Raw genomic sequence first — 11,969 nt, forward strand, 5'->3', positions numbered from 1 at the left:
CTGTGGAACAAGCAGCAGAAAGTAATTCACATTATCACTTTTGGTGGACAACGTGGAGATATAGGAAAACAGAATCATGCTCAAATCTTCCACGGTGGTGTGATGTTATAGCAGCACTAGCTACAGAACTAAAAATAAATCAGAGGTCACTGATCAGGTCACCAGAATATAAAGATGGGGTTGGGAGAGCTGTGCCAGGACTGAGGGAAAGGCAACTGGTATCCATCTGGGGCCAATAATATTCCCTTAGAAGTCACCTGGGACAAGGACTGAGAATGGGAAAAATGAACTTCCTACTGTGGGAGAAGGCTGAGACATAAAAATGGTAATGAAAAAAGTCAGAAAGTGAGTAATAGGAGGAGACAAAATTACAAATGATCTCAAGGAAAAAATTCAGTTAAAATCATTGTGCACAAGTAGATAATCAACAGGAAAGACAGTAAAACAGAAGAGAAGGTGGCCACCAGAACATCTAAAGAAGTCCAAACACCTTTGAATAAAGATTGCAACACAAAGGAAATTGAACCAAAACATTAGAGGGGATCCTGTGGATTCTGAGGAGAGGATAAAGCCACAACAGAATGTTTCTGAATAGCTCAAGAGAGAAATAAGGATCACAAAAGTTTAATTAATGGCCAACACAGCAGTAAATAATTGTCAGAATAGAAAAACTGTATTCCAAAGTGGGGAATCTCTCCACAGAAGCAAAAGAGAGAACATTTGATTAGGAATACAAATATACAGAAATGAAGAACAATCTGTAAGAAGAGAAGCAAAAGTGCCAATGATAAAAGAACACACTATATAAACAAAATATATTTCTCTTGAAAGCAGAATGCATAGGTATAACTTAAGGATCCTAGGTCTAAAAGAAGAGGACAAGTTAAAAACAAAGAAACAAACAAACAAAAAAAACCAATAACCAATAACCAACTCTGAACATCATAATTCAAGAAATAATACAAGAAAACTGTCTGGAACTTCTAAATATAGCAAAGTGCCAATTAAGAGAATTTACAGATTGCTGATGGGGTGAAAAAAACTGTTAAGAATTCCTAGAAATGTAGATTTGGTACTTCAAAAGAAGTAGAGATATTTTTGTTTATATTTAGTTAGAGTTTATTTTGCTTAGGTCTAATCCACCCTTCTTCTAACTTTTTCTTTTCCCTTTCTCTTTTATTTCCCTGTTGAGTGAAATGTGTTTCTGTATCTAACTCTGTGTGTTCATTCTTCCCTCCTTCAACTAGTTCAGATGAAAGTAAGACTCGAGTCAACTGTTTGCACCCAGACTATTCCCTTTGTTTGTATAGACTTTAAAGTATAGTTCTTTATTTGTGTAGATTTCTACTCGTACATCTTGACTATATGAGATAATTTTCCTTTTCTTTACCTTCTCCCCAATGTATTCCTCTTTCCAATCTTCTCTTAAGATCATTAAGACATAACAGAACCACTCACAAGTCTCGTCTAATTAGACTCCCTCTGTGATCCCTGATGGTGATAGGTTTGGTGGGACACACACATCAGTTCCTTCTGTTAGAATGTAAACAGTTTCTCCTTGCTTAGTCTTCTATAATTTTTCATTGAGTCCAAATGACATTCTGATATCATTGGAGAAAGATTCCATGAGATGAGAAAGCTGTTTAATGTGTTGTTGGTTTTTGGTTTTTGGTTTTGTTTTGTTTTTTTTGGTGGAGCCATATAACGATGTCATCCACATTTATCAAGTGATTAATAAGATATCTTAGTTGAACCTCCTCTTTAATTTGAAAGCTATACTTAGTTAAATTTAGGAGAGACAATAATGAATTTGAGGGTAGACAGGACCACAATAGAGTTAAATTATTTCCCTGAAAGATGCAATATGGTTTTTTGTTTTTAATCAGTTCTTGATGTGATTGGGTTGATGGCATGTTTTAATAGAGAGCAGTTTTGCATGAGTATATCAAATATTTTACTGTTTTCTCTACCCCTGGGTCCATTTTATATATTTTTAGTATATGAATAAGCCATGATTGTGGAACTGCGTCAAAGGCTTAGTAATTATCAACCATAAATGCCATGACTTACTGAAGTAGCTTGTTCGATAATTACTGAATTGATAACACCTCTGGAATTTTGGGGTACACACTTTTGGATTCTCAATCATTATATTGTTTCCTTGTTTGCACAATTATCTTTTAGTGATACAAACTGTAAATGCTTATAAAATTGGCTTATATTTGAATGAATAGTAGTATTCTCATATTTTGGTAATAGATAGGAGACATGATACCTTCTATTAAGAAAAGTTGGATCAAACTTGCTTCTGAGAGAAAACTGGTACAGTACTTCCACAGCAATTCATGTGCCACTGTGAAGCATTTGAGGCAATAATTATGGCACTTAACTGGTCTTTTCACTTTCTGGTTTTGCAGAGAAGTTACAATTTCAGTCACCTCCCAGTCTGTAACTGCTCTGATATTTACTATATTCATGGTGTGAATATTTTGGTTTCTCATTTGATCCTGCTTCCATTTTCATAGTCTTGACCTTTTTGTGACCATATATTTGTGACCAGAAGATTTTCATCTCATCCTACTTCCGGTTTCTCTCTTGCTTCTGATTTCTTTACTTCTCAAGTTCCTGCAGCAAAAATTTTGAGTGATGCTGAATTGCTTACTTTGTTCTTTGGGCTCTTTGACTCCTCAGATGACCTTAACTTGATGAATTTTGCTTTCAATTTCTTGTTAAGGGAATGTAGAATTTTGATGTGATTTTATTTTCCAAATTCTTTATCTCACATTTCTTTTTCTTGCCTGTAATTGGACAATATGGTGGTCAAATTATCTCTTTTCTATCAGCCAAATATTGTTGTGATGTTCTAATTCCCCTATGTAGACCTTCAGTGCCTTTCTCAAATCAGGCTCTTGTCCTTTAGGATTGTCCATTGCTCCATATATGGCCATATACAGGTATTGAAATATTTTTAAACATTTTATCTAACCAAATGTGATGATACATGCTTGTAACTCCTATTATTAGGGGATCATGAAGCTAGTGGATCTCTTGAGTTTGGGAGTTCTAAGTTGTAGTATGGGTAATGTACAAATATCTGCTCTAAATCTGGTACCCACAAAGCAACCCTCTCTGGGAGCAGAGGGCCACCAAACTGCCCAAGGAGGAGCAAACCAGCCTAACTCAGACAAATGGAGCAGGTTTAAGATTCCATACTGATCAGTAGTGGGATGGGCATGGACTGCACTTTCAGCCTGGGCAAGATAGGGAGATCTAGTCTCAGAAGCAAAAGAAAATATATTTTAAAAAAATGCTATCTAATACTATGTGATATATACACTATAGCAAATGGGTATGGCAAATACTAGCTTTTTAAAATTACTGTTTTGGCCTAGTTGTTTTGTCAGTTGTATTCATCCTATCAACCTTAAAAGGAGCTTTTTAGAATTTCAGTCTAACTATGCCCATCTCCTTTCAAAATAACTTGAGATATTGGTGCTGCTTTTGTCATCTGTTTCATTATTATATATGATATATTTTATATATTTATATGTATTTGTACATATAATATATTTATATGTATTTGTATATGTAATATATTTTATATGTTATTAGATGTAATATATTACACACAATATATATATAATATAATATACATATACAATATCTTTCCATAGAATATATTATATATTTTGCATAGATAACAATATGTAATATAATTGGTATATAATACATATTACATAATATAACATATATTAGGCATAATTTATTGAGTTTGCATTAAGTGGAGTTTTGCAAAGATTTTAAAGCTTTCAAGTTTTCCTTATTCAAATGTCCAAACTGCATGTCTTATTTCATCACATCTAGTCTTACTGATGAAGTTTTAAAAAATGACAACTCTAGACAGGTCAGTCATGAGTTCGTCAACAGACGTTGTTAAACACCTAATTTGTGCCATACGTTGTGCTGAATACTGAAGATACAAAAAGAGGCAAAAAGTTCCTGCCTTCAAGGAGCTCGCAGTTTGGCAGAGGAGACCACAAACAAGCTATATACAGTAAAAAAAAAAAAAAAAAAGGTAATAATTCATAGAGGGAAGGGGCTAGAATTAAGAAGGGTTGAGAAAGGTTACCTGTAGATGATGGGATGAAAGTTGAGACTTAAAGGAAAACAGAGAAGCCAATAGGTGGAGAAGAGGAGGGAGAGCCTTGTGGGTTATATGGTGAACAATTACATTATTGTAAGACTGGTAACTGAGAGTCTACCATTAGGAAAAAATGTAGTGTGATGCCTTTGCCTATAACTGGCAAGACCTGTTTCCAGTTTCTTGTTCTGATAAAGTTATGACACATAATGAAAATGTTCATGCCTTCGATTTTTTCAGGTTCTTGCTTCAGTGGTCAGAGTCATCTGCACTGAAGCATTTCTAGCAGGTTGAATACTGGAACCTTTCTTTCTTTGGCAGAATTCCTTCTTTTATTTGGAATGGAATTTTTTGTTATAAGATTTCAAGAGTAGGAAACTTACAGTTTGGAATGGGTCTCAGCCAGGTCTGATGCTCAATAAGGGTGTGTGTGTGTGTGTGTGTGTGTGTGTGTGTGTGTGTGTGTGTGTATCCATTGTAATCAATCACAATTTGTATTTCCTCTTCCCAGTTTAAGAATTAGATGGCTGAATGCTGATATTTCAAAAACCTACAAAATCAAAGGGTTTTTTTAAAAGACAATCTGGATTTTTATTTTTCCATGGGCATGTGATCTTCATTACTGTATATGTCTTCTCTTCTCTACCAAAGTATTAGGGTCCACAAAGGCAAAAGAACAGAAAGGTAACATGATCTTAGGCGTCACTTGAAGGCATGACATCCACACTGAGGAATGTGATAGCTCCATGGTACTGTGTTCTGTTTCCACCTGGAATTTTGTGTTCCAGTATGGTACTACATTTTAGGACAGACAATTCATAGGCTGGATGGTACCCAGTGAAGAATAGTGAGGATGACAAAGGACTTTGTGATGATGTCATGTGAGGATCCTTTGAAAGAACTAGGGATGTTGATCCTAAAGAACAACATGTTCTCCACCTCTATTGGAGGGCTGTCATAGGGAAGAGAGATCAGATGTTGAGCTCTGGTCCAGAAGGTAGAAATGAAAAAAAATGCACAAAAGTTGTAAAGAGACAAATTTAAGCTTAATGTAAGGAAAAACTCCCTAATATCTAGTTCTGATGGAGAATATGGAAGAATCTTGGTATTCAAATCATATCCTGCCTGCCACTACTCTGTAGGCTAGGAATTATTAAGGTATCTCACCCCTAAGATCCTCACTTTCCCAATAAACAATTCTCCACCCAATGTTAAACAAAAAAAGAAAGTAGGGAATCCAAAATAGATGGCTAAGTGCCCCTGTCTCTAAAAAGTGGCTCTGACAATATCCATAAAGACTTTTCTCAGGATTTTATATCAGTTTGGCCTTATAGTTAGACGAAAGGCTGGAGAAGAGCACAGAGTGCCTCATTAGGTTAGGCTATACCACATACGACCTCTCATTCTTGTCCTGTGGAAATGAGCAGAGGGTCATGTCCTTGGTAAACCAAGCTATTGTAGCTAGGTAGCTCACTGTCTGCTGGGCTGAAGAGGTGGAAAAAACCAAAGAAGTGCAGCACTATGTAGTGGGGAACCATTGCAGAGGGCAGGGTCCAGCTGCCAAAGCTCTAGCAGGTGGTGCCGGCCCACCTGCTCTGCCAGCCCCAAAGGAGAAGAAAAGAACAAGGTAGCAACTTGGTCCTGGGAGTTTAGCAATCTTGACTGTATCCAACTGAGCAATATCCTCAGGAACATCCCCACACCAAACCACTCCAGAATCATCTTGGGCTCTGGATGGAAGTGGCACTAGAGTGTCTCTGGATGATAAAGCTTCAGGTAAAGGACATTTCTGAGGTGTGGCTCAGAGACTCTGCTTTCCAGGAGTATGTGCTCTTCAGGAATGGTAGCATCTTCCACCATCAGGATGCCACCTTCAGACAGGTGATGTTGAAGGCCTGGAGTGTCTTCAAGTAATGGAGTGCAGCCTCACCCTCTCCAAAAACTCCTCACTCATCTGGTTCAGGTGCCAGTGATGTATGTAGAAGAGTGGAGGAGGTTGTAAGTGCAAGCAACGTGTGATTTTTGTTGTTTTCTTTATAGAGTTCAGTTTTCCAGACTCAGGTTAAATTGTAAACATCTGAAGGATTAATTTCCTTTGAACCCTGATAATTCACAGCTGTGCAAAGTCAGATAGGTTTTGTACCTTCTGGCTCTGAGCCAATCAGGGGCCAAGTCTTTGTTATATATTCGGGGAGGTTGATATTTTGCTTTCGGGCCTTGCTCATGAGAAGGACCTTTTGATTCCCTGGACTGGACTCTGGGTAAACATTTGTTAAGAAGCTCTCCCAACTACTCAGAAGTTGGTGTTTTCCCAGTCTGGTGGTGTGTGTAGGTGACTGTATTATTATGTTTAGACAGTTGGCACCCTGTCTATTGAATTCTTTCTTGGATACTCAGTTCTTTCCATTTATCTGTCTGTTAATTAAAATAAGATTTTTAACCCCTTTGAAGGTGTCTTTCCTTTAGAAAAGCAGATCAAAGAACCTGTACTAGCAGCTCACCCTGTGTGCTAACGTGGTTGCTAATACAGAAGTAGTGGCAGGTCAGAGGGGCCAAAATGCCAAATGTAACTATCATCAAGAAGAAGAAATAGAGAGTGGGGCTGGACCAGAAGAGCAGCTGATGCTTATGTAAAAGCATCATGGTAGTAGGATTGGCAGCTCTGGTTTGGTCCTGTTTCTGCTGCTTCTGGTCCCAGAAGAATCTGATAATGAAAAAGAGGTCATCCTCAATACGACTCATACCTGAATAATTCTCTTGGGCACAGCACATTGATGACATAAATGGAACTGGATTCATGTCTGCTAAAGCTGCCTACTAATCTCGATGAAAATTATTTATCCATTGTAAAATGTACACCTGTATCTGCCAGGTTATTCAATTGATCTTGTTATGATCAATATCAGAAGACTACACAGTTCAATCTCTGTTAAGCTATTCTGAATACCAGGTAGCATTTCTGAATATTATGATATAATTCAGTCACTCTCCCATTTATAATATGGACAGGAACAATTAGCCTTGGGACACTCCTTGACCCTGGCATTTTCATTCCTCTCCAAAGGCTGCTCCGTCCCAGAGCAAGGGTCATGTCACAAATGCTGATCTCTAGTTGCCAGCCTCCATCCTCTCCTCCAGCTGCCCCCTGCCCCACACCTGTCAGCCAGCCTACCTGCCTACCCACCTGCCAGCAGACTGGAAAGGGCTAAAGTTGGGCTTTGCTTTTGGGCAGGGAGGGGTCACTGTTTCCAGCTTCAGATTTTTATGCTGCTGTTTTCAGAGCTAGTTCTAGGAGTCTAGTTTTCAAGGTGGTATGATCTGAGGAGAAGTGTGGTCATTGCTCTCCTGTCCTGTGCCCTGGTCTGTGAGTGACCACAAGCACTCTTTTGCACCCTGGAACTGTGACCAGGGACTCTGTTCCTCCTAGTCCTCTTCCTTGCCCTGGGACTGTGAGCTGGAACCATGTGTGGGCAATGCAACAGTGTCATATACCCATTGCCAGCAAAAGGTCCCCTGTAATCTCCTTCTGACCAATTGTCTGACTCCATTATCTTCTGTGGGTTGAAAGCTCTGGAAGTTGCCTATTTGGTTACACCCAAGACGTGCTGTTGGTTTTCTGGGTATGGCCTGTACTGGACTGCCACAATAAGAGAGAAATTTCCTGTTGATCTTCTAAGTTACCTTGGGCTAGAACTTTTATTGGTTCTGCTGCTCCAGAATTGATTTCAAGGTATTTTTTTAAAAATTGTTTGGAGGGGAATTTGAGAGAGTGCAGGGAAGACCTGCTTTTACTCTGCCATCAAATTTTGTTACTTCTACCTTTGCAATATCACTCCTATCCAACCTCTTCTCTCCACTCACAAAACAACTCCCACTTTAGTTCAAATCCTTATTTCTCCTCACCTAGATTATTGCAAGAGCCTCTCAATTGGTCTCCTTGCCTCAAATCACTGACCATTCCAGTCCAACCTACACACTGTTGTCAAAGTAATTGTCCTTAAAGAAAACCATCACTCCCCTCTCAATCAACTCTGGTGGCTCCCTAAATTAAAAAGTCCTTTGTTTAGCTTTTAAAGCCATATACAATAGCTCAAGTATACCTTTACAGGCTCGTTAGACATCACTTCCCCTTCTCACCCTCCTACATGTGGTGATTTAACCAAATTGGTCTGTTCCAGACTCATGATGCTCCATTTCCCTTTCTTGTGTTTTTGCACTGTCCTTGTCCCATCCCTGAAATTGATTCCCTCCTTACCTTCACCTCATTCCTTTAAGAGGCAATTTAAGCACCATCTTCTGCATGTAATCTTCTCTAACCTCCCTTCACCTGCTAGGACCTTACCATAGTACTTTGTATGTAACTACGTGGCTCATATACATGTATACAAAGATATATGTTTGTATGTATGTGTATTTATTAATTTTATATTTATACAGTCCATATTTTTATATGTACTTCTTGTTATAGAATGCAAGTTCATTGTGAATAGAAATTTCATTCATCACAATCATATCTCCAGCTCCTGGCATATAGCATGTACTTAATAAATACTTGATTGATTCATTGATAACTTGAATGGTCTCAAAGCACATAGTCCCTACTGTAAATCACTTTGTCTGGTATTTCCTTACTTGGTTCTCACCTGCTCCCATTCCCATGATATGGGTGAGGAAATGGGCCTAGATGGGTTTTGTTATTATTATTTTCATGACATTATTATTTTATTCCTGGTAGCCCCATTTTACTTGGTATATAGTAGGTATTCAAAAAATGCTTGTTAACTTTTTGAAATTATAGTGATTTTAATGATGTTAATATTCATATTCCAGACTGTTGCTTCATTGTACTACTTGGCTTATATACATGTATACAAATATATATTTATATATGTAAGTGTGTATTAACTTTATATTCATACTACATACACTTTCTATGTACTTCTTGCTATAAAATGTACAAAATCCACTTAACTTTTCTTGGTCACGATTTCCCATTTTAAAGAAAGAGCATAATGATATTGGCAACTTCTAACTTATTGAGGCTGAGTTACTTGATGTAATTGTTCCTTTGAACCCTGAGTAGGAAAGGTGTAAACTCAGGCACATCTCTTTTATCTCTCAATTTCAGGGTAATTCTACTCTAAATGGCTAAACACTAATCATAAATTGGCTTTTTCAAGTTTGACAAGTTTGACGTCAGTGAACTACCAGACTTTGAACCCGGGTAGCCCTATAAAAGCAAAGGAAAGTGGAGAGAAGAATCATTTCCTGCTAGGACTGCCAAAAGAAAGCATCCAAAATGAAAGCCTTCTCCTTACTCTCCTGCCTGCTCCTTTTCATGACTTTTGGTAAGAAACTTCATTTTTCTTTAAACACTTTTAGCCATTGTTGGAAATGGATTAAGTAGCTTTGGTTGTCATTGCTGTGTCCAAAATAAGTGACAGCGGGCTAATGTGGCACATATATAGGAACTGAGATCTAAAGAACAGCAGTGTTTACCATCCTGGACCCTAACACAGAATATTTTGATCTGTGACAAAGAGGGTTATTCAATGTGGTGGCAGAACTGGTTAATTTTTTTCATCTACAATTATGGAATTCAACAGACTAGGATTTGTCATGGAGACTATGCAAAGGAAACAGTTGAATTGTCCCTTCCTTGCTTCTAATATCTCCATAACAGATCCCAGAACAGCTCCTTGAATGATAAAAACAGAGCTCAAATTAATATAGCGTTTTAAGGTTATAAAGTACTGTTCTCACAGAAATCCTTTCTAAAGGTTGTTAGGATTTTTATCCTATTTTACAGATAATCCAACAAAGTCAGAGAGATTAAGACTTGCCTCTAGTCAAATGATGATGATAGCTAATATATAACCCATTACGGTCTTCAAAGTGCTTTATATGTTATTTCATTTGATCCTTAAGAACCATTATTATCCCCCATTTTAGAGATGAAGAAATTGAGCTTATAAGAATTAAGCAACTATGGTCACATAGCTGTTGAGGCACAATCTGAATTCAGATTTTCCTGACTTCAAATACAGGTCTCTGTCCACCATGCCACCTAATACACATGTACCAAGGGTGAGACATCATTTTTATGACTTCAGCTCTAGGGAACTTTCTGCCCTAATAATAATCAGAGTGACTCCATTATAGTGGGCAAAATCTCCCCTCCCTAAATTACATGTGTATTTCACACAACAGGTATAGTTAATCTAATTATTAACAGGCTTAAAAAAGGGAACAACATTAGGCTAATTATTGGAGTCAGCTCATCCCATAAAAACTATGTGATAAAGGAGAATGATCAACTGTTGTAACAGCTACACTTTTGTAGGCTTACTGGGAAGTGTGGTAATATGTTAATGACAAAGCAGAGACATAATGACATAACATAAAGAGTAAGTTCATCTTCTGGCTGAATTTGGCAGGTATAATTGGAACGTAAATTAGACCTGCTGATGTTTTATTAAGCTAACTTGAGTAGAAAGCCTGAGTATGTGACCTTAGAGGTAGCAGGTGGTGTCATGGAAAGTACATGTGACTTGGAGTAAGAGAACCTGGGTTTGATTCTTAACTTGGCTTTTCAACCGTTAAGTCCTGTAATTGACTCAGGGAAATATAGAAGTGTTTCAAGGGAACAAAAAGTTTGGTAAGATGTGAAAAAAAAACTAACACCTAGTTTCAAGAAGCTAGAGGTAACAACAGAATGTATGATTGCAAGGAATGAATACAGGAAAAGTTTTAAAAACTTAAGAGTGGAATGGGATGTCTAATAGGTTGGAGTAGCTGGTGGGCTGGGAGAGCCTTCAAGATTGAAGGTGGCTGAACATGACATCAGGAAATATTACTCCTCTATATATTAACATTATGGTCACCTTTGAACTCAGGAATAAGGCATGGACAACCCACAAAGTAAAGATTTTACTTCCTTGTGACCTAGAGATCCAGAAAAAAAAAGATCATAGAATTTAGAATCTACAGTCACCCTTTTATTCTATAAATAAGAAAACTCAGATTGAGAAGTGCCCAAGTTTCCAAAGATAAACTGGGCTGGGGGCTAGAAGCAAAGTCAGAACTAAGAAGTGAAACTGACAATGCTTGTCATAATCTGACTCCTGTGGCAGTCAAACTGCACCATGTCTGCCATGACACCTAGTTTATTTTTCCAGGCTTGAATACACTAGACAATGTGTTTATAATATATCCTGAAATTCTTTTTGTGCTGAGTCCTCCCTCTATAGGATGTTATAAAGCAGTGTCCCACTCCATCTAGCTGACAGGACAGGTATTAGGAAGGCAAAACATATGATAGAGAAGTACTAGATAGAAGTCCAGGAAACAGTCCTAAAAGTGCTATCCTAAGTTCACAGGATCATCTGTCTAGCTAGACATGTAAGGGACCTCAGAAGCCACCTCGTCCAATCCCCTCATTTTACAGATGAGAGAACTGATACCCAAGGAGGGCAAATCATTTTCCCAAGATCATGCAACTAGTAAGTGGTGCTGTTTCCATTGTATCATGATATATCATCATTCCTCCTGGAAGAAACACACACACACACACACACACACACGCACACACACACACATACACACACCTTCCAAGGTTCCTTGGATGTTGGTGGTGGCAAAAGGTCTCCAGATGTTGAAATGAAAAGCATACAATTTTATTATAGGAAGAGATTAGAGAACCAACGCCATAGCTGTGATGAATCAACAAGTATTTATTAAGCACATACTGTGTTTCAGGAACTATGCTAGGTGCTGGGGATGCAAAGACAAAAAAAGGAAAAATCCCTGTCCTCTAGGAATGTACAAT

General features: G+C 37.9%; 1 pseudogene; it reads right to left on the reverse strand.

Moving 5' to 3' along the window:
- Positions 1 to 5,453: 5,453 nt before the first annotated feature.
- Positions 5,454 to 6,940, reverse strand: LOC140507930 (post-GPI attachment to proteins factor 4-like; annotated as a pseudogene).
- Positions 6,941 to 11,969: the final 5,029 nt, after the last annotated feature.

This window comes from Notamacropus eugenii, chromosome 5 (genome assembly GCF_028372415.1).
Source record: "Notamacropus eugenii isolate mMacEug1 chromosome 5, mMacEug1.pri_v2, whole genome shotgun sequence".
NCBI classification, from domain to species: domain Eukaryota; kingdom Metazoa; phylum Chordata; class Mammalia; order Diprotodontia; family Macropodidae; genus Notamacropus; species Notamacropus eugenii.